Raw genomic sequence first — 24,081 nt, 5'->3', positions numbered from 1 at the left:
GCAACAGTTAGAACTGGACATGGAACAACAGACTGGTTCCAAATCGGGAAAGGAGTACGTCAAGGCTGTATGTTGTCACCCTGCTTATTTAACACATATGCAGAGTACATCATGAGAAATGCTGGTCTGTATGAAGCACAAGCTGGAGTCAAGATTGCAGGAAGAAATATCAATAACCTCAGATATGCAGATGACACCACCCTTATGGCAGAAAGTGAAGAAGGACTAAAGAGCCTCTTGATGAATGTGAAAGAGGAGAGTGAAAAAGCTGGATTAAAATTCAACATTCAGAAAACTAAGATCATGTCATCTGGTCCCATCACTTCATGGCAAATAGATGGGGAAACAGTGGAAACAGTGACAGACTTTATTCCGGGGGGCTCTAAAATCACTGCAGATGGTGACTGCAGCCATGAAATTAAAAGACATTTGGTCCTTGGAAGAAAAGTTATGACCTACCTAGACAGCATATTAAAAGGCAAAGGCATTACTTTGCCAACAAAGGTCCTTCTATTCAAAGCTATGGTTTTTCCAGTAGTCATGTATGGATGTGAGAGTTGGACTATAAAGAAAGCTGAGCACCAAACAATCGATGTTTTTGAACTGTGATATTGGAGAAGACTCTTGAGAGTCCCTTGGACTGCAAGGAGATCCAACCAGTTCATCCTAAAGGGAATCAGTCTCGAATATTCATTGGATGGACTGATGCTGAAGCTGAAACTCCAATACTTTGTCCACCCAATATGAGGAATTGACTCATTTGAAAAGACTTTGATTCTGGGAATGATTGAAGGTGGGAGGAGAAGAGGACAACAGAGGATGAGATGGTTCGATGGCCTCACCAACTCAATGGATATGAGTTTTAGTAAGCTCTTGGAGTTCATGATGGACAGCCTGGCATACTGCAGCCGATGGGCTCGCAAAGAGTCAGACATGAGTGAGTGACTGAACTGAACTGAACTGAAGTGATATGCAATGAATATTGTTTTTTTAAGCATGTTCAATAGTAACTGTAACATAAGAAAATGGTATCTATGTATACATATTCAAAATTATCTATAATATGTATCATAGACAGATATATAGATAGAACATAGATAATTGATATAGCTATTGATAGATGCATAGGTAGATAGATGATATTTCAATGGATATAGATAAACAGATTATGTTTCTCAAGGTAAAAATGCCTGAAACTTAATTACAAATAATGAAATGTAGATCAGGTCAGCAGGTCAAATATTTATGTAGATGCATAAACTGTAGATAAGTTTACACAGAATCTTTTTCTAAAATACAATCAACGTCATCAATGACATGTTCTTTTCCTAAAGTCTAATTGAAACTATGTGATTTTATTACATATATTCCCACTCTGTTATCCCAAATTTTCTGTCTTTAATTAAAAGTTTCTAAAGTACTTATTACTTCCTTGGGGAATGAGCCAGACGTTCATTTTCTAACTAGAATGTTTCATCTGCCAGGAAGAGAAACGTGGAAAGATCCAATCACTAAAAACATTATAACTAGAAATTAGAACACCTGTTATTCAAATTAATAGAATCACCAGCTCATAGATGACTTTCAAGTCCATTATCATAGCATCTGAAGAGTTCATGATTCCAGGGAGGAAGGCAAATCTTGGAAATATACCTCCTGGAAATGGCTTGACAATACAACCTTTGTGAAATAATAGAAGAAAGACTTATAATTTTTTTCAGAATATCATGGTTCAAAAGAAAGATGTGACAATGGGATAGATTGCTCCTGAGACTTGGAAGGTGATAGTAACTCTCACATACGTTTCAGTTCATCAGAGAGCAAAAGGTATTCCTGTCTGAAATTAGCTGCAGAGACCTTTGTGCAATGAATTATTGGCTTTAGCCCATTCAGTGGTTTCCATCACATCATAAAATTTTACACTAATTAAAACATTCATTTTTGACTGATTTGTAGACGTAAGGAATAAACACACATACATACATACACACACACACACACTGAACTACTTACCTGCTATAGACACACTCTGAGCAAAGTGTTTACTACTGTAAACATGTCTGCTCTTGTGTTGTCTTACATTCTATCTAAGTCAGTATGTTTATGTTACTTAATGTGGTCTAGAGGACCAGGATCCTTTCTACATAGGCCTCTATAAAACATCAACAAAGCATCACAAATGTTAGCTATTTAGCATATGAATTTTAATAGCAATGGTGGCTCTTGTAAGAAAATCTTCCCTAACCCATTCGATTTTGTTAAGATGCTCCTTCTCTGTACTCCCACAATGGCTAGAGAATATATTAGTCACTCCTCTTAGAAAAGTCTTGTATGTTGAGATGCTTGCCTTTTTTTCTGGATTCTAACTACTTTGAAAACACAAATTATATCCTATTCATTTCTAGCTTACCAACATCTAGTGTGTAGGCCTTCATTTGTGCTTAATACTTGTTGGTTTAATTAGCTATTTATTCCATCTGCCCCTCTTACAATGTTGCCTCCCCTAAAACCTATCTACCTTCAACCTTTACAAAGAGAAGTTAAAATGAATTCACATAGACACTTGAATTTTGTGGATCATCCTTTCTATTAGAAATAAACTTCAAATATGGTTCTCTTGCAAGGTCAGGAGCAGTTGAAAGAAGCAACGGAAGGAGAAAGTCTTTGGATCACCATCAAGGCAGTAACTGTGGAGCTATAACCAAGAAGCTAGCGTGTGATTCCAAAAAAAGCCACACTTCCCATATAAACTCAGTAGCCAGCCACTAATGACACCCACAGAGTTACAGAAGGTCAGGCACCCTACTCTTCTGCCTTTTTTTTTTCCTTATCTTGAATTTTGGTTGATATTCTGATCCTTCTACATTGATGGGCTAGTGGAATTGATGGCTACATCTGTTCTTCAAAATCATTACCATTTTCTCCAGAGTTCAGAGATGAGGACTGCTGGTAAAGGGAAAAGGAACATTCACATATAATTCTGATATAGTCACTGACAATATTGTTGCTTCTTTTCATTAAGCATCCTAGGAGAAAGAATTGTGAAGTGGATATGAGCTTTATTTATAATAAGGTAAGCAACTCTACCCTACATACAGGACTGAGGTCCTTCATTCTCTACCTCATTAGAATATAAAAATTATAGCCTCAGAAAGTAAGAATGATTGGGGGGGCAGTCTTTGTAATTTTCCCTATCCCTAATGTAGTACCCTACATGCCATGTACCCTGAGTCCAATAAATTCTTTCCAGATGTATTTATTATTACCTCACATTCTATTGGGGCAGACACAGAAGTATTTTTTATAGTTTGGAAACCTTGCCACAGAAATGTGAAGGGACCCTCCCTGCTTGAGTGACCCCCATCCTTATGCTGCTGCCTAACTGCAGGCCATAAAACACATGAATGAATGGAATTGAAAGTTTCTTAACCTGAACTGGCTTCAGGAGATCCAGGAATGCAATGAGTCATACAAATACTTGCTCCTATGTGTAGTTCTCTATTTTCTGGCAAAAATTCTCAGTATTATCAGATTCTAAAAAGTCACTATGCCCAAAACACTAAGAACTAAGAAAATGGTTACATTATAAAAGATTCTTCATTCAGTCCTAGAGTCAAATATTTTCTAACAGTTCCTCCCATAAAAATATCTCCTTTATGCCAAGAGGAATACATGGTGAATGTGACAGCTACAACTTCCCCAGAGGTTTACAGCCTCGTAGGAAAAAATAGAACACAGAAAAATGACCAGAAACAAAGCAATAATAGGTTTTATGTGAGTGGCACAAATGTCCCATGAAATTTCAGAAAAGGGACATCCCTTTTGTTTGGTGCTTAGTGTGCAAAATGGCATTCAAGTCCAGTCCTTGCAGTCTATAAGATTTCTATAGACAGAGACAGGAGTGAGGAAGAGGGAGATGACTGGCATTCACATTCAGGGAATCAAATAACCAAAGTCAGGAGGTTGGAAAGAACTAACTTTGAAAATTCAAAAGATGTTGGAAGAAATTAGTTTGATGACAGATTTTGTGCAAAAGGCAGTAAAAAATAAATGTGGAAATACAGGTGGTGAATATGAAGGGGAAAATTTGGACTGCAACATGTAAAACAAAAGAAGTTATGAAAGGCCTTGGGACCAGAAAGTGGCACTATCAAAGCAATATTTTAGGAATAATAATCCTTGGCAAGTATGCAGAAGGCACTGTTGAGGAGAAGGTCAAGAGGATAAAAGACCAGTGCAAAATCGGAGCTATATTAGTATAAACTATTGCTGTTAATACCATTGACAGAAAGGTGGATAAGGGAGAATTTGTGACCAAATTAACAGGAAAGTATGATTGACTGGGTCCCTGTCCATAAAGTGAGGAATAACAATGAGTAGCTACTTCAAATTTAAATGAGATAATTCATGCAAAACTTAGAGCATTATCTGGTACATAGTAATAGTACTGTGATTGATGTCATTCATTTTAAGAAAAATAGGGAGAAATAAAATCCTACTAAAATTGAATCCTAGTTATATGATGTAAGAGTATTTAAAATATGGGGGGGGAGGGGCGTCAAAAGGAGAAGGTTTAGGGCAAATAGGAGAGAAGTACATGTGGAGATGAAAGACTGGTTACAGAAATACAGGGTTGAGGTGGAAAAACTAGTCAGAGGACAAATAAAAGCAAGGCACTGTATAACAGGTCCTGGGAGAAAGTACAGATTTGAGAATTACCCACCTAACAAAATTAACAAACTATGGAAGTGGATGAGATTTCTAAAGATACGATATGGAGAGAAAAGTGGAAAGATACAATGAAAGATATTCAGAACATTCAGAGTGTCCAAGTTTAGGGAACAAAGGAAGGAGGGAACTTAGAGAGGATGAGAAAGAACCAGATTAATGCTGTTTTCAGAAAGCCACAGAAGGGGAAGTCATCAACTGATGGTTACAGAGATTAGATGGTTCCCAGACTTAGAAAAAGAAGTATATGCATGTGATCATACATAGGTAATTTAATATAATCGTTCTTCAGAATGCTGGCAGAGAGGGTGTCCCCAGCAGGAAGTAGAGGTCAGACTGCATCTGGAGGAAGTAGGGTGGTTTAGAGATTAGGAAATGTGAAGCTAAGTTTAGCATGAGACAGGGCTCAGGTGCAAAACAGAAAGTCACAAAGAAAGACCAGCCAAGGTAGCCAGCCCAAGAGGTTAGTCTAAGGCAGAACCCACAGAGATAATGCAGAGAAAAACTGAAGCAGAATGGAAACAGTACAGTTTAGTGGCTTGATAACTCTTAACTCCAGAGTCAGACTGACTGCCTTATATTTGAGCTTTGCAACCTCAGGGAAGTTCCATCCTTCTGGGTATCTAACTCTCATCATGAGGAAAATAAAACCTGCTGCACGGTGTTGTCATGATATGAGTTAAATGAGCTAAAAGAGATAAAAGAAATGATGCATATAAGGCATTCAGTGCAATGACTGGCACTTAGAAATGTTAGCATTTACTATTAATGATGGGCAAGAAGTTCTCGGATAGGCTAGACACCCCAGTTGCTTTTTAGTAGAAACCCAAAGGTAAGACCAGGAGAGTCTACCTGGGGGATTAGATTCACCAGCCTATTTGAGAAAGACCTTGCATAGCAATGTGCCACACAGCCATTGTTCTTTAGGAAATGGAGGGTCATTTAAATTGTTTTTACAAAATAGTGACACAAAATACATTTAAGAGTTAATGTTGAAGTAGTATTCAGAATGGTTTCAACAAAAGAATGTCTTGTTAAATTCATTTCCCATTGCTTTTTTTTTAACATTTTCCCATTGTTTCAGTCGTCTCAGCATTTGGTCCTGAGTGTTCACTCCCCATAGACTATCCCTCTCCTGTAACGTGTATTGAGATCCCTTCCACTGGGTATATATTTAAGGGTTTTCTCCTATTATAATGATTTCCAGCCTGAATGTGGAACAGGAAAGTATACTCTTCAATGCAACTGTGATAAGTATTTAAAATAGCTAAGTTTTTGAATAATTGAAAAATGATGGAATGTTTGTAGAATTTTCGATCGTCACAGACAAGTCCACTTAACTTCATCATATTTAAAACTGGTTTATTGTGCATAAACAGTTGGAACAAAACACATGTAAAACAATATTGCTTTCCAGAAATGACAAGAATATTCTACAAGTGAAAACCAGTCTGTGACCCCCTCCCCCCACTTTCCCTTTCCTGTGTGTGTTCTAGAGGCTTGCTGCATGCCAGCAATGCTGCAAACCAGTCTCACATTTGCTAAAAATAATTGCTTTTCTTCTGTGTCTGCTCAGGCATGATGCTCCGAAATAAAGTACAAAGCACAGCAGCTTCAATTAACAAATACAACTACAATATTCTTCAATTCTATGTAGATTCATTTTACCCCAAGGATATTAGAACACATCAGAAAGTTGAATATTATTCCTCTAACATCTGTCATCAAAACCAAAATCATACAGTGAAATTCACACAAATCGCAGCAAACCTGCCATCCCACAGCAAGAGTCAAACATCCACCCTATGCTACAGCCTTCAAAATATTGAGATAATTGATGGATAGTCTTCTTTTCTTGTCTCATCACCAAGGTTTCGCTTCAAAACAATACCACATGATGAGTCCACTTTTTTTGATGCTAACATGTGAATACTGCTGTCATAATTTAGTATGCAGCACGCTGGTCTGAATCGACATGTTTGTAAGGGATTCCATCATGTCAAACGGAGGAGAAGGGAAAATCTGACAGCAGGCATTTGTTGGATATGGCCAAATCTCTGTTGGATCCTGCTTTCACTGCACAGTCCCTGAAGCACAGAAAACTTATCCCACTTTTATAAAGCCACGCATGCATGAAACTGAGGGTAGAATTTCAAGCAGGAATTGATGACTTAGTAAAAATGTGCGTAATTTCCCCATATAAAAGAGAAATGGAAGGCACACCAAGAAAACATTGTTCCTGAGTAAGGTGATTAAAAATTCAAGAGCCCTTTTTGAAGTCAAAACCTCATAAAGCTCATCAGATCTGTTTAAAGACAGACACCTGCAATAAAGAAAATTGCACAGGAGAATTAAGGAGCAGTATTTTGGAGGTGCTGTTGTGCTCTATTTATCTGCATTTAATACAGAAAAACTTCTAAAAAGCCAAGTAGAAACAGTAGATTTACTTGGCAGATTAGCAAATGCATGGGTTTTCAAAGAAGGGCAATAGTTTGTACCATTTTTATGGAAATGCTGTCTTTAAAGAAAAGTTCCAAGTTTATTTTATATCTAAAATTCAATGATTGGATAGCTAGACCTTCTTTTTTGTTGTTGTTGAAGTCCTATTTCTGAATAAGCTATTACTGGACCCTATAAAAATATTGACATGTTTAAAACTGAAGCTAAGGCAGAACATTTTCCAACAAAAGAAATAAGATGAAGTTGCAATAGGATGACCCGGAGGAGGGCATGGCAATCCACTCCAGTATTCTTGCCTGCAGAATCCCATGGACAGAGGAGCCTGGTGGGCTATAGTCCATGGCCATGGTCACAAAGATCAGACATGACTGAAGCGACTTAGCACGCACACACGATGGAATAAAGAAATTCTTCACAGATATCAGAAAGTAGCTCAATTAAAATATGACTCTAGCTATTTCAATAATTGGATAGCTTTTCAGATCACACAATTTACATATTTACGAACAGTATACAAGGGTTTCCTTTTCTCCATACCCTTACAAGCATTTCGTATCTCTTTTTTGCCTTGTTCATAATAGCTATTCTAACAAGTATAAGGTGATACCATGTTTCAGCTTTGATTTGCATTTCCTTGGTGATTAGTGACGTTGAGTATCTTTTTATGTTGATGTCTGTATGTCAACTTTAGAAAAATGTGTATTCAAATCTTCTGCCCAGTTTTAAATCATATTCTTTTTTTTTGTTTTGGGTTTTTTTTTTTTTCAGTAGAGAGTTGTATGAAGTCTTTATATTTTCTTTTAAAAAACAGATGGTTGAAAAATTCAATAATTTGATGATCACTTGATCGTCTCAACTTTTCATCATAGTAGAAGTTTCTATCAAGGCTATTAAAAACATTTAAGAAAGATGACCATAGACTGAGGGACTTTTGAGAGTAAAGGGAGGAGTCATTAGTAATTACTCCAATGCAAGAGACATAAACCCAAACTGCGAGGCATTTGAGGCATAGGGTCACTTATACCAATGGCTAAGGTCATGTACACGCTGCTATATTTAAAATGGATAACCAACAATAATCTATTGTAGAGCACATGGAAATCTGCTCAATGTTATGTGCCAACCTGGATGGGAGGGGCTTTTGGGGTAGAATGGATACATGTACATGTATGGCTGAGTCCTTTCACTGTTCACCTGAAACTATCATAATATTGTTAATCAGCTATACCCCAATACAAAATGTCTTTGGTGTTAAAAAAAAATTAAATTAAATTAAAAACAATGTAAAAATTTAAAAAAAAATTTGAGGAGTACAAGTAGGAGAAGGATGGTAATAAAGAGTCCAGAAAAATGAGACATAAAACTCCAGGATAAATTTAGCTTCTTCACAATTTGTTTACCACCAATTCTATGAGTAATTGTATCTCACAGCAATAATTTTTGGCAAGTTAATATCTCTTGTGAGTTAAAATATTTCACTGGTATGTGAAAATTAAGTTTCTTAATTAGCCATATTCTATAACTTATTTAAGCAAAAAAATAGGTTGAACCAGTTCAGGCAAAAGAAACAGACTCCAATTATTCTCAGAAAATTCTAAAATGGAAAGAGACTATTTCTCTTGCTTTAAGGAAGGAAGTTGTGCAACACTAGAGGCTGCTGTGGCAGGAATTCATGGAAATGTTACCATCAGGTGACTTTGTTTCCACCATTTCTATCCCTCCTTGCCTTTCTCCAGCTCAGTTCCTGTATGAAGGAGACTCTGACTATCTCAGTTTGAGTCAGGCTTCTCCTGCTGTGGTCAAGGAAGGGGAGTCACTCACTGAAAGTTTACCAGAGCAATTGCTTAACAAATAAACCCATGAGATTCACTGCATATGATTTAAATGATCCTTATTAAATAAGTAAATCCTGTAAATGGAATGCTGATTTTCACTTCCATCCTACAACCACTGAACAATACTGTCTGATTCAACGTCTGGTCTACACTTCAGTCAGGATCTCTTTAATAGATAAGAACTGCATCAAAATATGACTAATACATTTGGAGATTTCTGACCTTCACCACCATAGACACCAGGATCAGATAGGTGCCCTGGAAATATATCTCCAAATGATCTTTCAGACTGATATACTCTTCTTTGGAAAAAAAAAAGATCCAATTCTTTCAATCTTAATTTTTTAAAAAGTTACAACTGCTAGATAAGCACAACAAAGAAACACTGATGGGGAGAGCCAATGAGAAGACTTGATTCACCAAATATGAGTTAAACTCATCAGCTATTCATTGTTACAGTTGATCCATAAATACCTACTCTATTCCTGCAGTTAGCTGTAGATAACAATCAAACACACCTTTTTTATAGTGACAGAGAAGGACTGAAGCTGTTTCTATTTTATAAGGATTTCCATAAATCTATTTTTACTCCAAAATGACAATGATTTGCCAGTAATTAAAAGCAAAAAGCTTCAAAATATGAAACTGCACCTCCACTTCAGTTATTAAATACATTTGAAATTCAATTATCCATAGCATCCATTTGTAATCAGCCATTTGATTTTTAACAAATTTAAGATAAAGTCTTCACATCATTTATTTCAGTGTATGTACACACACCTAATTCCTATTGACTTATTGCTCGTTTCTTGTACTATATTTTCTTTACACAAAAAAAGAACTTCATACTCACAACATAAGTCAGTTGGAGACCTGTTCAGGAAAGTGAAATAGTTTTAAAATGTACAATGCCCAGAAGCAAGGTTAAATAAGATTGGGCTGTGTGCTGGGAGATGTTAGTGTTATGACCTGAGGATTTCAGACTCCAGAGAAATACCCAGGTCCAATTTCTAGCTGGCTAAAGAGCAACATTAGCATTGATTGTAGCACTGGCTGCAAGCCTTCTGCCCTGCCTTGTGGCTAGAAATTGGGTCCTTGGTGGCAACACGAACTATAAAGAAAAAGATATGCAGAAATAATACAGAATGTTGACTTTTGAACAACTAAAAATACATCAAAGGCTTGAATATTTATTTAGATGTGAAGCTTGAATAATTGTTAGAGCCTGCAAAATCTATCCTAAAAACAGTCTCATAAAAATAGGACTTCTTATGTAATTTCTGGTACTCAATTTATTATTGTTCTAAAATACCACCAGAGAAGCTGTCTTCAAGTAACAGGTTATTTTTCTATCTAAAACAGTAAGAAGCTTGAGAAAACCAAACGGGAAACAAATGGCAAGGAAATTTTAGAACTCTGACAAGTTTTTGTACACAGGACAATTTTGTGTCTGATATTCAAATTGAACACATGCATCCCTTAATATTCAAAAAAAAAATCTCTTTTATACACGGTCCTTTTTTCTCTCATCTCTTCTTTCTTCTCCCGTCATCCTTCAAATGAAAACATCACTATAAAACTATTCTCAGTTTCTCTCTGCTCTTAAACTCTAAGGCAATATAGGATTTTTCTCTGAAATTTTCTCTCTGGATAACTTGGGAATATATGAAGCAAAATGATGCTTTTCAAACATTGTAAATAAAGTACATAGAGCCAAAGAGAGATGCTTGCTAGACACTAATAAAGACCCAGAAGAACTGGTTTCAAATTCCCAATTTGTTACTTCCACTTGTATGACCTTGGAGAAGTCAATTTTCCTATTTCTCAGTACTTTCATTTGTAGAAATGTAATCATAATAATCTCATTAATTTTCTTTATTTGAGGGAAGTTGAATTTTAAAATGTATCTCTATATATTACATAAAATTTAAGTGCTATGAAAATAGCAACTATGATTTAATCATATTAATTATGATCAAAACCAGGGAAGCACTAGAGTGGGGCAAAGCCAAAGTGAGGCAAGTCAGAGGTGAACTGATGCTCTCTCATGCTCATTATCATCAAATATGCTGAATGACAGTGCACATAGGAAAAGATGCTATTCTGAAGACATCTCATTCAGTTCTTTCTGCAATCACTGTTCATGTGCCAGACAGCCTTCTAAATACTAAATCAGCAAAAGATTTGAACATAGCCCAGTCCACAAGCATCTTACAATCCAATGGAAGAGTTCAACAGGTAATCTGATACCTACTGTGAAATTCAGTGATGCTATTATGAGTGTCCAGAGAGGCACAACAAGAGCACCAAAGAACAGACTCAAACACAGTCCAGGGGAGAAAACGCTCCTTGAAAGCGATAGCTCCTAGCTTACAAGAAGGAGAAGTAGACAGAGCAGTCAAGCAAATTCCAAGAAGGGGTGAGAGTTCAAGGCATAACCAGACACCTGCAGGTTTCAACACAGCTGGAAAGGAGAAAGGGTGGGAAAAGTAGCAGGAGCCAAATCAGAAAGAGTATTTTGTGTCATATTAAGACCTTGATATTTTATTTCTGGAAGCAATAGGGAGCTATCAAAGAATTCTAAGAAGGATCAAGACATAATAAGTTTTGGTTTTTAGAAAGATGTGCAACACTGTGGAACACTTGAAGAACATATCCTAGATGGAGACTTAATGCAGTCATGAAAGAAACAGACATGAGAAACTAATGCAGGGAGTGTGGCATTTAGGAAAGAAAAAAGAAAGAAAAACTGAGGGGAGATTTATGAACAAAGAACATCCATATTTGACAATGGTTCAAAATGGGAGAAAAGCAAGAGAAAAGATTCAAGGGTGATCCCCCCAAAGCTCCTTTACCAATTTAATCATTGCTTTGCTGACTTAATCATGCTGCCAGCCATGGTTCAAAAGATACAGGAAGAAGAGTGAGATTGTTAGAGGGAGGGGATGTTGAGGTCGAGAACCTGGTAAAAGAGGCAGGAGATGATAAGGTTCAGTTTGAAACATCTTCAGTTTGTATTGGACATCTGAGCACAAATTCCTAAAAGGTAAGTCTAGAGCTCAAAAGGAAAATGTGGATTTAAGATACAGATCCATAAGTTATCAAAATAAAAATGGCAGAATAAATTATGGTAATAGATATAATACTATATATTAGCACATATAGTGAGAAGAGGAAAGGGCTAGGGACATTAAGACATAGTAAATCAAAAAAAAAAAAAGAAGGAAAAATGATGGGTATTTCAGCAAGACAAAGTTTGAGACAATCTAAACATCATATATATATTTATTGTATATTTCATTCTCAGGTCAGTAAAAATTTATATGCATAGATTTTAACTGAAGTATAGAGACCTCAATAAAATTATACTATCAGCAGCCAAAGCTCAGCATGATATATAAAAAGAACAATAGAGTGAGGGTCTCAGGTACTGACAAATTAATAGAACTGTTTCTGACTCTAGCTGTTTAATGTAGAACCAGTTTCCTCAACTTCTTGAGTTTTAAGTTCTCAATATTCAGTGTAAGGAAATTCAGTTGGATCATTCAATTCTCTTTCAACTGCAAAAATCGGTGATTCTACAATGCCACGCTCTGCCTTCTCAGTAATGTTCAGTCCCTTGACACATCAACTGTACAATCATTCAACACTTTCTTCACTCATTCCCTCCTTAAGCAAATATTTATTGAGCATCTATCTGGCACTAGGCACTTTTCAAAGGACACAGAACAAAGCAGTGAACAAAACAGCCAAAGTTCTTGCTTTTAAGAACTAGTGGAGAGGAGAGATAATAAAGAAAAATAATATATGCAGGTGAGGAAAGGTGCTTTGAAGAAAAATAAAGCATGGGAAATAAAATGAACCAGATTTTACAGAGAGCTGACAGGAAGCGCTTTCTGATAATAACGTATTTGAAGTAAAGGAAAAAGTAAGCCATGCTTTTGTGGAAGAAGACAATTCTAGGCAAAGAAAAGAAAGTCCCTACTGCTGAGGCTGCTTGGCCTCCTCAGAAAGTCACAAGAGATCTGATGTGGCTTGGGCAAGTGGAGAACATAGAGTTTAAGGATACATAATATGAGGCCAGGAACACACTTGGAGATGTCAAATAAGCAGTTAAATATATGATTATGGACTAACTATACACACACACACACACATACACACACACATGTGTGTGTGTGTTATGGATTGAATGTTTGTGTACCACCAAAATTCACATATTAAAGCCCAAACTCCCAGTGTGAAGATATTAGAAGTCAAGGACTTTGGAGGGAATTAAGTTTAGATGAGGTGGTCAAGGTGAAGTCACCAAGATAATATTAGTGTCTTTGCAAGACAAGGAAGACAGACCTCTTTCTCATCCCTGTGGTGGTGGTGGTAGTTTAGTCGCTCAATCATGTTCAGCTCTTGTGACCCCGTGGACTGTAGCCCTCCAGTCTCCTCTGTCTATGGGACTTTTCAGGAAAGAGCACTGGAGTAGGTTGCCATTTCCTTCTCCACTGATACACGTGAGAGCCAGGAAGAGGGCTCCCACCAGAAACCAAATCTGCTGGCACCTTGATCTTGGACTTCCAGCCTCCAGAACTGTGAAACATAAATGCATATTGTTTAAGCCACTCAGTCTCGGGTATTTTGTTACAGCACTCCAAGCCGACTCAGACAGGAGCCATGACTCTGAATAAGGCATTTTGAGGGGTGAATGTTGCCAGCAAAGACAAGCGGACACATGACGCAGCCTGAAGTGCGCTCACTAACTATGCTGGGGAGAGAATGACCCATAAGAGAGCTAGTCCAGGAAACAGAAAGTGAGAAAGAGCAAAGACCCAGAAACCTAGTGCTAAGAATGCCTTAAGAAAGAAAGGATGATCGATCATGGAAAGTGTAACTGGTAGATCACACATGATGAGGACACTATTTAGCAGTTAGGGGTCACCTTGACAAGAGCTCTCTCAGTGGTGTGATATCAACAGAAAGTTGATCTAAATGTGAAAGAAATGAAATGGAGGCAGTGAGAAGACGCAATATTTTCTATGAGGAAGGGCTTTGCTATCACGGGAACAGAAAAATGATGCAGTGGCTTGAGAAGAATGTGGAGAAAAAGAAGATTTTTCTTCATGGAAGATAAAACATATTTGTATGCTAATGTTAAAGGTTCAGTGCAGAGGGGAATACTGATGATATAGAGAAATGAATCACTTTCAGACCAAAACCCTTGACAGGAGAGGGTGAGATCCAGTGTTCAAGTTGGTATGGAGCCTCAGATAGCCCATCGATTGTGAAATAAGGGAATGCATAGTAAATGGATACAGGTAATTTGGCATATTGTGAAAGGGCATATGTGGAAGTTCTCTTCTATGACTTCTATTTCCTCAGGGGAATAACAAGCAAGGTTATAGTTGGATTCTTGAGCAGCACTAAAAGCCCCCCTGTGGTCTGTGGTCATAAAGTGAAGCCAGTCATTATGGTTGTATGATTTTCTCCAGCTTCATTCAGCTGCTTGAATGCAGTCATGGAGTGTGGTGAGATTAGTCCACATGTTGAGTACCCACTATCTTAAAAATTTGGGATTAGGGATAAAAAATGATTAGAGCCTCATGATATTCACTATCTTCTGGAAATTAAGGAGAAATTATGTAAGCAAAAAAAAAATCAATACAAAACACAAAATAATAACTAGTCAGAGAATGTACAGAGCAAGAAGATAACTGCATTCATGGCTGGGCAGGACCAAAGAGGGCTGCCTGGACAAGACTGCAATAACCTCCCTCTGGCTCATGTGCCAGGTGATTCACACCTTCTTGGGCCTCACAAGTAACTGAGAAGATGGTTTGGTCATGGTAGTGACTTGTCACAGTGGCTATGATCCCAATTCAATCTACAAAGATTGCTGACTGAATGAACTCCTCCTTCAACGATATCTGAAAAAAAAAGGAAGTGAAGCAGGATAAATCTGTAAATGTCTGTTCATGTACACTGTCAGCCAGGTGAGAGGAAGAAACATGAGGTCTGTCCTTTCCCAGATGTGGTAGATCCTGTTCAGGTAGGTAGGTATCTAGGTATGCAGGTGTTCAGATAGTTAATTAGGTATGAATAAATACATACATAAATACATACATAGCATTTTCTTTGTTCCCTCCTTTAATTCTACTCAGGTTTCCTCTAAGATTGCCACCTGCTGTATCCGCAGTGGGTGGATACATCCCCCTTTGTGGATTGCCACATCATTATAGTGTGAGGAGTTTTTTTGGTGTCCTGTATGACCTAATTTTGAGTCTTTGAATTCCTCTGACCAAAAATCTTGATGCTACTTGTTTCTCTCCATGTAAGTGCAAATACTATGTTTTGGTGACCTAGATTCTTCAAGGAACCAGAGTATTTGCTTCCCATTATATCTTATTGGCACTATTTGATGTTCAAAGACTTGTTTTTCCACTGCTCTCATATCCTCAAATTTGCTTTTACTGAAAGCATATTTTTTCTTCAGATAGTAAAGATAATTTCTAAAATACCATTTATATCTCAGTGTACCAACTTATGTGGTTATATTCTTCATCATTATAATTCCTTCAAAAGTAACATGCAACATGTATTTTTAAAGAAGAATATTTTCCTGGCAGATAATTGAGAATGGAATTTCCAAGTGAAAGATCAGCATGTACAGATGCAGTAGAGTAAGAGAGGAAGTTAATCCCATATGAAAAGACAAAACGTTCCTCAAGATACATGTAGCAAGAAAGAGGGGCTGTAGCCCCAGCTCCAGAGGGGAGGGCTGTTTTCTGACTAGTCCAATCCATTTGTGATCATTCCATTTTCCTTGCCACTAATGAATTAGGCATAAATATGTGAAACAACGACACACAGAAGGTCTGGAAAGAGACACAGTGGTGTTGGTTTTCTTTCATATACAAAGAAGCACACTGAAATAGCTCTCTCCCGTCTTCTGCTGGACATTGTCATGTTTTCATATTTCCATGAAACTGTCACAGTTATCTTGTAAAACAGAAGAGTTGCCAGCCCCAAACAAGTCAATATGTTGAGGAATGAAGAGTAAAACCTTGACAAGAATTCAAGTTCCCAATGCTGTCATCACTGAGTGGCTGAATCAACCAAACCAGAAACTGCTCTCTCTTGGGACTTTTTTTCCTATGATTTATCAAATCTAATGTTTAGAAAGGAAGGAAAGAAAAGAGAGAGAAAGAGAAAGGTAGGAGATGAGATAAGGAAAGAAAGATGGGAAATACATAAAATAACTACAGAATTTCAAAACTTTTAAAAACATTTTTAAGTGGCAGTTTGGGGACCAACTGGCACAATTTCTCATTAGTGAAGTTTTCTTTGTCAGATTATAGACATAAGATTGCCATGAAAAACACAATTTTAAACCTCTTAACTGATAGATAAGAATGCAGAGGTCCAGACATGGCAAGTGCTCACCCAGATTCACAGTGCTTCTTGTAACAGATTCAAGACTCCCAACTTGAAGCCCCCAATTTCGAGCCCAATATTTAAAGTTGCTAATTTTACTGCGCGTTGTTGTTGTTCAGTCACTCAGTTGTGTCCAACTCTTTGCAACCCCATGAACTAGAAGGTCTTGTAGGTCTTCATAGAACCATTCAACTTCAACTTCTTTGGCATTAGTGGTTGGAGCATAGACTTGGGTTACTGTGATATTGAATGGTTTGACTTGGAAATGAACCAAGATCATTCTACTGTTTTGAGATTTCACACAAGTACTGTATTTCAGACTCGTTTGTTGACTATATGGGCTACTTCACTTTTTTCTAAGAGATTTTTGCCCACAGAAGTAGATATAATAGTCATCTTAATTAAATTTGCCCATTCCCATCCACTTTAGTTCACTGGTTCTTAAAATGTCAAAGTTCACTCTTGCCATTGTCTGTTTGACCACGTCCAATTTACCTTGATTCATGGGCCACACATTCCAATTTCAAGTCCAGTACTTAAAAGTGCCATTTTTACTGTTCGAAGATCTGTGAATAAAAATTATGCCATTTACCACAACTACCTCCAAGATTTGTTGCAAGAAGCCAATGATATTATATTTGTGACTCACTTTGAATTGTAAGCAATGTTATTTTACTATAAATAAAAGATACTAATGCTAAAAAACACAGCACAATTCTTCAGATTCAAAAAATGTACCTTATATAGGAATAAACTACTCAATTTCTAATTTAGTTGTTAAAAACCACACAACCACATGAAAATTCATACTTTTTCTCTCTACATTATTCTTTAATAGAAATAGTGTCGCTCTCTAATATTGGGTTATGAGTAACATTGAGTTGCTTGAAATACATAACCTGTTTTTAACCAATTCCTATAGATAATAAAGTCAATGTCTTCTTGATTTTTCCTATCTTCTAAGATCATGTCAATCATCCTTTTAAAAAGCAATGCCAGGCATATTTTTATAGACTTTGAATGTAATATTGATCAATATTTATCTGTTGAAAGAATCAATGAATAAATGGTCACACATTTAGAATCATTTTACTTAACTCCTATGCTGTTGTTGTTCAGCCAAAAGCCATGTCCAACTCTTCGACCCTGTGAACTGCACCACATTAGGCTTCCCTATCCTTCACTGTCTCCCTGAGTTTGCTCAAACTCATGTCCACTGAGTCAGTGATGCCATTCAACCATCTCATCCTCTGTCACTTCCTTCTCCTGCCCTCAATATTTCCCAGCATCAGGATCTTTTCCAAAGAGTTCTCTCTTTGCATCAGATGGCCAAAGTATTGGAGCTTCAGCTTCAGCATCAGTCCATCCAATGAATATTCAGGGTTCATCTCCTTTAGGATTGACTGGTTTGATCTCCTTGCTGTCCAAGGGACTCTCAAAAGTCTTCTCAAACACCACATTTCAAAAGCATCAATTCTTCGGCATTCAGCTTTTTTTATGGTCAAACTCTTGCATCTGAACGTGACTACTGGAAAAGCCATAGCTTTGACTATACAGACCATTGATGGCAGAGTGACATTCTGCTTTTTTAATATGCTGTCTAGGTTTGTCATAGCTTTGCTTCCAAGAAGCAAGCATCCTTTATTTCATGTCTGCAGTCACTGTCTACAGTGATTTTGGAGCCAAAGAAAAGAAAATCTGTCACTGTTTCCATTTTTTCCTCAATTATTTGCATAAAGTGATGGGACCAGATGCCATGATCTTCATTTTATGAATGTTGAATTTTAAGCCAGCTTTTTCACTCTCCTCTTTCACCTTCATCAGGAAACTCTTTAGTTCCTCTTTATTTTCTACCGTTAGAATGTTATCGTCTGCATATCTGAGGTTATTGATATTTCTCCCGGCAATCTTGATTCCAGCTTGTGCTTCATCCAGCCTGGCATTTCGCATGATGTACTCTGCATGTAAGTTAAATAAGCTGGGTGACAATATACAGCCTTGACATACTCCTTTCCCATCTTTGAACCAGTCCATTGTTTCATGTCTGGTTCTAACTATTGCTTCACAACCTGCATACAGGTTTATCAGGAGACAGATAAGGTGGTCTGGTATTCCCATCTCTTTAAGAATTTCCCTCAGTTTGTTGCGATCCACACAGTCAAAGGTTTAGCGTAATCAATGAAGCAGAAGTTTTTCTGGAATTCTCTTACTTTTTCTATGATCCAGCGGATTTTGGAAATTTGATCTCTGGTTCCTCTGCCCTTTCTGAATACAGCTTATACATCCAGAAGTTCTGTTCATGTACTACTGAAGCCTAGTTTGCAGAATTTTGAGCATAATCTTGCTAGTATGTGAAACGAGTGCAACTGTACAGTAATTTGAACATTCTTTGGCATTTCCCTTCTTTGGGATTGGAATGAGAATGGACCTTTTCCAGTCCTGTGGCCACCACTGAGTTTTCCAAATTTGCTGGCATATTGGGTGCAGCACTTTAAGAGCATCATCTTTTAGGATTTGAAATAGTTCAGCTGAACTTCCAGTTCTACTAGCTTTGTTTGTAGTCATGCTTCCTAAGGGCCACTTGACCCACACTCCAGGATGTCTGGCTCTAGATGAGTGACCACTCCCTTGTGATTATCCAGGTCATTAAGACCTTTTTTCTATAATTATTCTGTGTATTCTTGCTACTTCTTCTTAATCTCTTCTGCTTCTCTGTCCTTTATTGTGCCCATACCTGTGCATGAAATGTTCCCTTGGTATCTCCAATTCTTGAAGAGATCTCTAGTCTTTCCCATTCTATTGTTTTCCTCTATCACTTTGCACTGTTCACTCTCCTTGCCATTCTGTGGAACTCTGCATTTAGTTGTGCATATCTTTCCTTTTCTCCTCTGCCTTTCACTTCTCTTCCTTTCTCAGCTATTTATAAGGCCTTCTCAGAAAACCACATTGCCTTTTTGCATTTCTTTTTCTTGGGGAGGGTTTTGATTGCCACCTCCTATACAATGTTACAAACCTCTGTCCATAGTTTTTTAAGCACTCTGTCTACCAGATCTAATCCCTTGAATTTATTGGTCACCTCCACTGCAAAATCATAAGGGAATTGATTTAGACCATACATGAATAGCCTAGTTACTATGCCAAAGCCTTTGACTGTGTGGATCTCAATAAACTGTGGAAAATTCTGAAAGAAATGGGATTATCAGACCACCTGACCTGCCTCCTGAGAAATCTGTATGCAGGTCAGGAAGCAACAGTTAGAACTGGACATGGAACAGACTGGTTCCAAATAGGAAAAGGAGTACGTCAAGGCTGTATATTGGTCACCCTGCTTATTTAACTTACATGCAGAGTACATCATGAGAAACTGGGCTGGATGAAGCACAAGCTGGAATCAAAATTGCCAGGAGATATATCAATAACCTCAGATATGCAGATGACACACTTATGGCAGAAAGCGAAGAAGAACTAACGAGCTTCTTGATGAAAGTGAAAGAGGAGAGTGAAAAAGTTGGCTTAAAACTCAATATTCAGAAAACTAAGATTATGACATCCGGTCCCATCACTTCATGGCAGATAGATGGGGAACCAGTGGAAACAGTGGCTGACTTTATTTTTTTGGGCTCCAAAATCACCGCATGACTGCAGCCATGAAATTAAAAGATGCTTACTCCTTGGAAGAAAAGTTATAACCAACCTAGACAGCATATTAAAAAGCAGAGACATTACTTTGCCATCAAAGGTCTGTCTAGTCAAGGCGATGGTTTTTCCAGTAGTCATGTATGAATGTGAGAGTTGGACTATAAAGAAAGCTGAGCACCAAAGAATTGATGCTTTTTAACTGTGGTGTTGGAGAAGACTCTTGAGAGTCCCTTGGACTTCAAGGAGATCCAACCAGTCCATGCTAAAGGAGATCAGCCCTGAGTGTTCATTGGAAGGACTGATGTTGAAGCTGAAACTCCAGTACTTCGGCTACCTGATGCGAAGAGCTGACTCATTTGAAAAGACCCTGATGCTGGGAAAGATTGAAGGCAGGAGGAGAAGGGGATGACAGAGGATTAGATGGTTGGAAGGCATCACCTACTCAATGGACATAGGTTTGGGTAAACTCCAGGAGTTGGTGACAGACAGGGAGGCCTGGCATGCTGTGGTCCATGGGGTCTCAAAGAGTTGGACACGACTGAGCGACTGAACTGAACTGAACTGAATGGCCTAGTGGTTTTCCCTACTTTCTTCACTTTGAGCCTGAATTTTGCAATTAGGAGCTGATGTTCTGAGCCACAGTCAGCTCTGTGTCATGTTTTTGCTGACTGTAAAGAGTTTCTCCATCCTTGGTTGCAAAGAATATAATCCATCTGAGTTCGATATTGACCGTCTAGTGATATCCATGTGTAGAGTCATCTCTTGTGTTGTTGGAAGAGGGTGTTTGCTATGACCAGTGTGTTCTGTTGGCATAACTGTTGTTAACCTTTGCCTTGCTTCATCTTATACTCCAAGGCCAAACTTGCCTGTTACTCCAGGTATCTCTTAACTTCCTACTTTTGCATTCCAGTCCCCTATGATAAACACAATATCTTTTTTGGTGTTAATTCTAGAAAGTCTTGCAGATCTTCATAGAACCATTTCTACTTTAGCTTCTTTGTCATTAGTGGTTGGGTCATAGACTTGGATTACTGTGATATTGAATAGTTTGCCTTGGAAACAAGCCAAGATCATACTGCATTTTATCATAAATAAGGATATTTAACTTGCAGACTTCTTGCTCCAACCTTTTCCATCTTAGTCTGTTCTTAGATAAAAATTCAGTTAGGTAGTAGTGTATGACATACAGTAAGTGTATAATACACCTGCACACACAGGTATCCATGCAAATGCATATACAAAACAACCAGTCTCCAAATCAATCCCATCTTTCTCTTGGAGGGATATAAGCCAGCTGACTGCATTCTTTGAGCAAAAAGGAGAAAGAGAGACTGAGACGGTCACATTTAATCTTTGTTTGCATGTGTGCTTGCATGCTCTGTCTCTTCAGTCGTGTCTGATTCTTTGCGACCCTATGGACTATAGCCCACCAGGCTTCATGGTCCATGGGTTTCTCCAGGCAAGAATACTGGAGTGGGTTGTCATGCCCTTCTCAGGAGGATCTTTCTGATTCAGGGATCAAATCCATGACTACTGTGACTCCTACATTACAGGGGGATCCTTTACCACTGAGCCACCAGGGAAGCCCCCTGTTTGTGTAAGTGTCCCTAGTCTGACAGCCAGGCCTTGCACCCAAAAGTGGAGAATACCTGTGGTCCAGCCACTGCACAAGCAAACTTGCTATCCTCTGCTGTGGCAGGGGAGGAATACGGGTGTCACTGCATCGGGCAGGTTAGGTGACCTGTGGTTTTGCTTCTTAAATATTGACACTGAAACAATATTCCTGACTTCACAGGTCCTCCTAATTTATAGGAATTTTTTTTAAGGTTTTTCTTCTTGAATTGCCTTGCTCCTTGGATTTCCTGTTTGCAGGCTTAGAGGAATTTCTGCTTTCCCAAGTCTGCTGTCAGTAAACACTCATTCATTTGCTTTGTGCTTCCAAAATTTCACTAACATCTCTTACCTCATGTTGTCTGTTCTCTCATTTACTTCCCACTTTTTTTTCCCTTCTAGTGGCATTTTTGTGTATGTTTTTGACAGGAGCAGAGATAAATGTTTGGAACCAGTTCAATATTTACAGTTAAATGTCTTTAATGGGTTTTCAAATGTTGAACCATTCTTGCATCCCTCAATAAAGCCTATAATATCATAAAATATAATTTTTAGCATATTATTTTAATTTTGTTAGTGATTTTTATTTGTGGTCTTTTTTCTATTTCATAAACTTGTGCTTTTATCTCTTTAATTTCCTTTCTTCTAAATTATTTGGTTTTCTCAGTCGTTCCTTTTATCTTGACTTTGACAATGATTTTATATTTTCAACTATTTATATTGTCCCAATATAGAAATTTAGAATACAAATTGGTCCCTAAGATCCACTTTAACTACATCTTGTTTTGATACACAGTGTTTTAATATTTATTCAGTTCTAAATGTTTTCTAATTTCTAAATAATTTTCTTATTAACATACAAATTGTTTGTTACGTATATACTCCCCCTTAAATTATCATGCAGGACAGGCAGAAAGAAAATTTTTTTTAGCTTTTCTGATTTCTAAAATATTATTACATGTAGTTGACAATGTTGCCTGTATGATGTTGACATTTTTGAAATTTGTTGAGATTTCCATTGCAGCCTTACTCAAGTAAAATTTTGTGTACTTTGAAACATGTTTATTTTCTGTTGGACACTAGCCTTTATATATTTTTTAATCATGCTTTCAATGGGTTATTTAAATCTCCAATTCTTTGCCTCTTCAGTTCTGACTGTTTGTTCTGTTTCAGGGAGAAGCATATTAAACTTCTCTCTGTGTTTGTAGGTTTGTCAGTTTCTCTTTGTTGATTTTCATTATGTCTTTCAACTCTCTGTGGTTAGAGGCTTTGGACTGGAGAGATTAAAAAATGAATTAACAGTTTATAGGCCAGTGGGAGAGACTGTTAGATACACTTCTAACAATAAAACCCAAGGCCTAACACAAGTGGCACGTGAAAAAGAAACAAAGTGCTATTAAGTCTGACAAGAAACAAACCCATTTCTTTTCTGAATTATCTCTATCTAATTTGTAAGCACCTCTGACGGATGTAAATTCTCCTCTTTTACATCTGTAAAATATTTTCCAGGCAGTCTGGAGAGAGAGGCTCTTTGCCTCCCTTTATGCGCGCTTTATTTCCTCCCTCCCTGCATTGGCCCTGTCTCTTCCTGATCAAAGCTTTCTGTTATCTATTACTCCCCTTCTTACCCACTTCTCTTTTTCTCTATTAGCCATTCTATCTTTTACCTTCAATATTTACATTTTTCTTTTCCTCTTTCTGTCTCCTAAATGAGTCATATAGTGCAACCCTAGGATTCTTATTTGTTTTGTTTATTGAATAATATATATGTTTATGCTATTAAAAATCATTTTCATTCAATTTAAACATACATAATTGGGAAAAAGTCAGATTCTTCTCTTTAGCTTTTAAAATAATCATTACATTCCTTTTTTACATTTCTATGTCAACAATTCCATGACCCCAAATTTGGTTCAGCAAGTAATTTTTTAAATTCCTTTTTACAACCCCATATTTCTATTCCACCAACTTTTTTTTTTTTTATTCCACCAACTTTTAATAGGCAGGGGAATTAATAATAGCATTTTACTAAAAGATTGTGTGAAATAAATATGATTTATTTGAGCTTATGCTGTAATTGTAGAATAGTTCAAGGAGAGCATGTGTGGCTAAGTTTTTTCAAAGATTAAAAAAAGGATGCTTTTTTTCAATGCCACTGAAAGATTGCATCTGGAAAGGCGACTAGTTTAATTGGTACAAGACCAGGCTGCTAAAATGCAATACTTAAATATCACAGAGCCAAGATATAAAAGAAGATTATCATGAAAATGCAAAATAGCATATTAAATTCAAATAGTATGAGCATCTCCCAGGTTGCCTTGTCTCTGTAGTAGCCTGGGTATGATGGATGCTTTATTAAAGCTATAAATAATTTTGCATTTAT

At 37.3% G+C, this 24,081-nt stretch overlaps 1 long non-coding RNA gene across 3 annotated transcripts in view; it reads right to left on the bottom strand.

Annotated features, from left to right (window-relative positions):
• LOC145521162 (uncharacterized) overlaps nucleotides 1–24,081 on the bottom strand; it is a 483,033-nt gene that overhangs the window by 134,589 nt on the left and 324,363 nt on the right. Inside the window, exon 6 of one of the 3 annotated variants that reach the window (XR_014065185.1) lies at nucleotides 16,944–17,014. The exons of 1 other annotated variant lie outside the window; for it this stretch is intronic. This is a non-coding gene — a long non-coding RNA (uncharacterized LOC145521162). Of the gene's footprint in view, nucleotides 1–16,735; nucleotides 17,015–24,081 lie in introns of those variants that run through there. One more of the 3 variants, XR_014065182.1, reaches the window with a different exon arrangement.

Source organism: Giraffa tippelskirchi, chromosome 9 (genome assembly GCF_054371585.1).
Source record: "Giraffa tippelskirchi isolate mGirTip1 chromosome 9, T2T-mGirTip1v1.2.pri, whole genome shotgun sequence".
NCBI lineage: Eukaryota > Metazoa > Chordata > Mammalia > Artiodactyla > Giraffidae > Giraffa > Giraffa tippelskirchi.
This window is presented reverse-complemented; position numbering and strand designations above follow the sequence as displayed.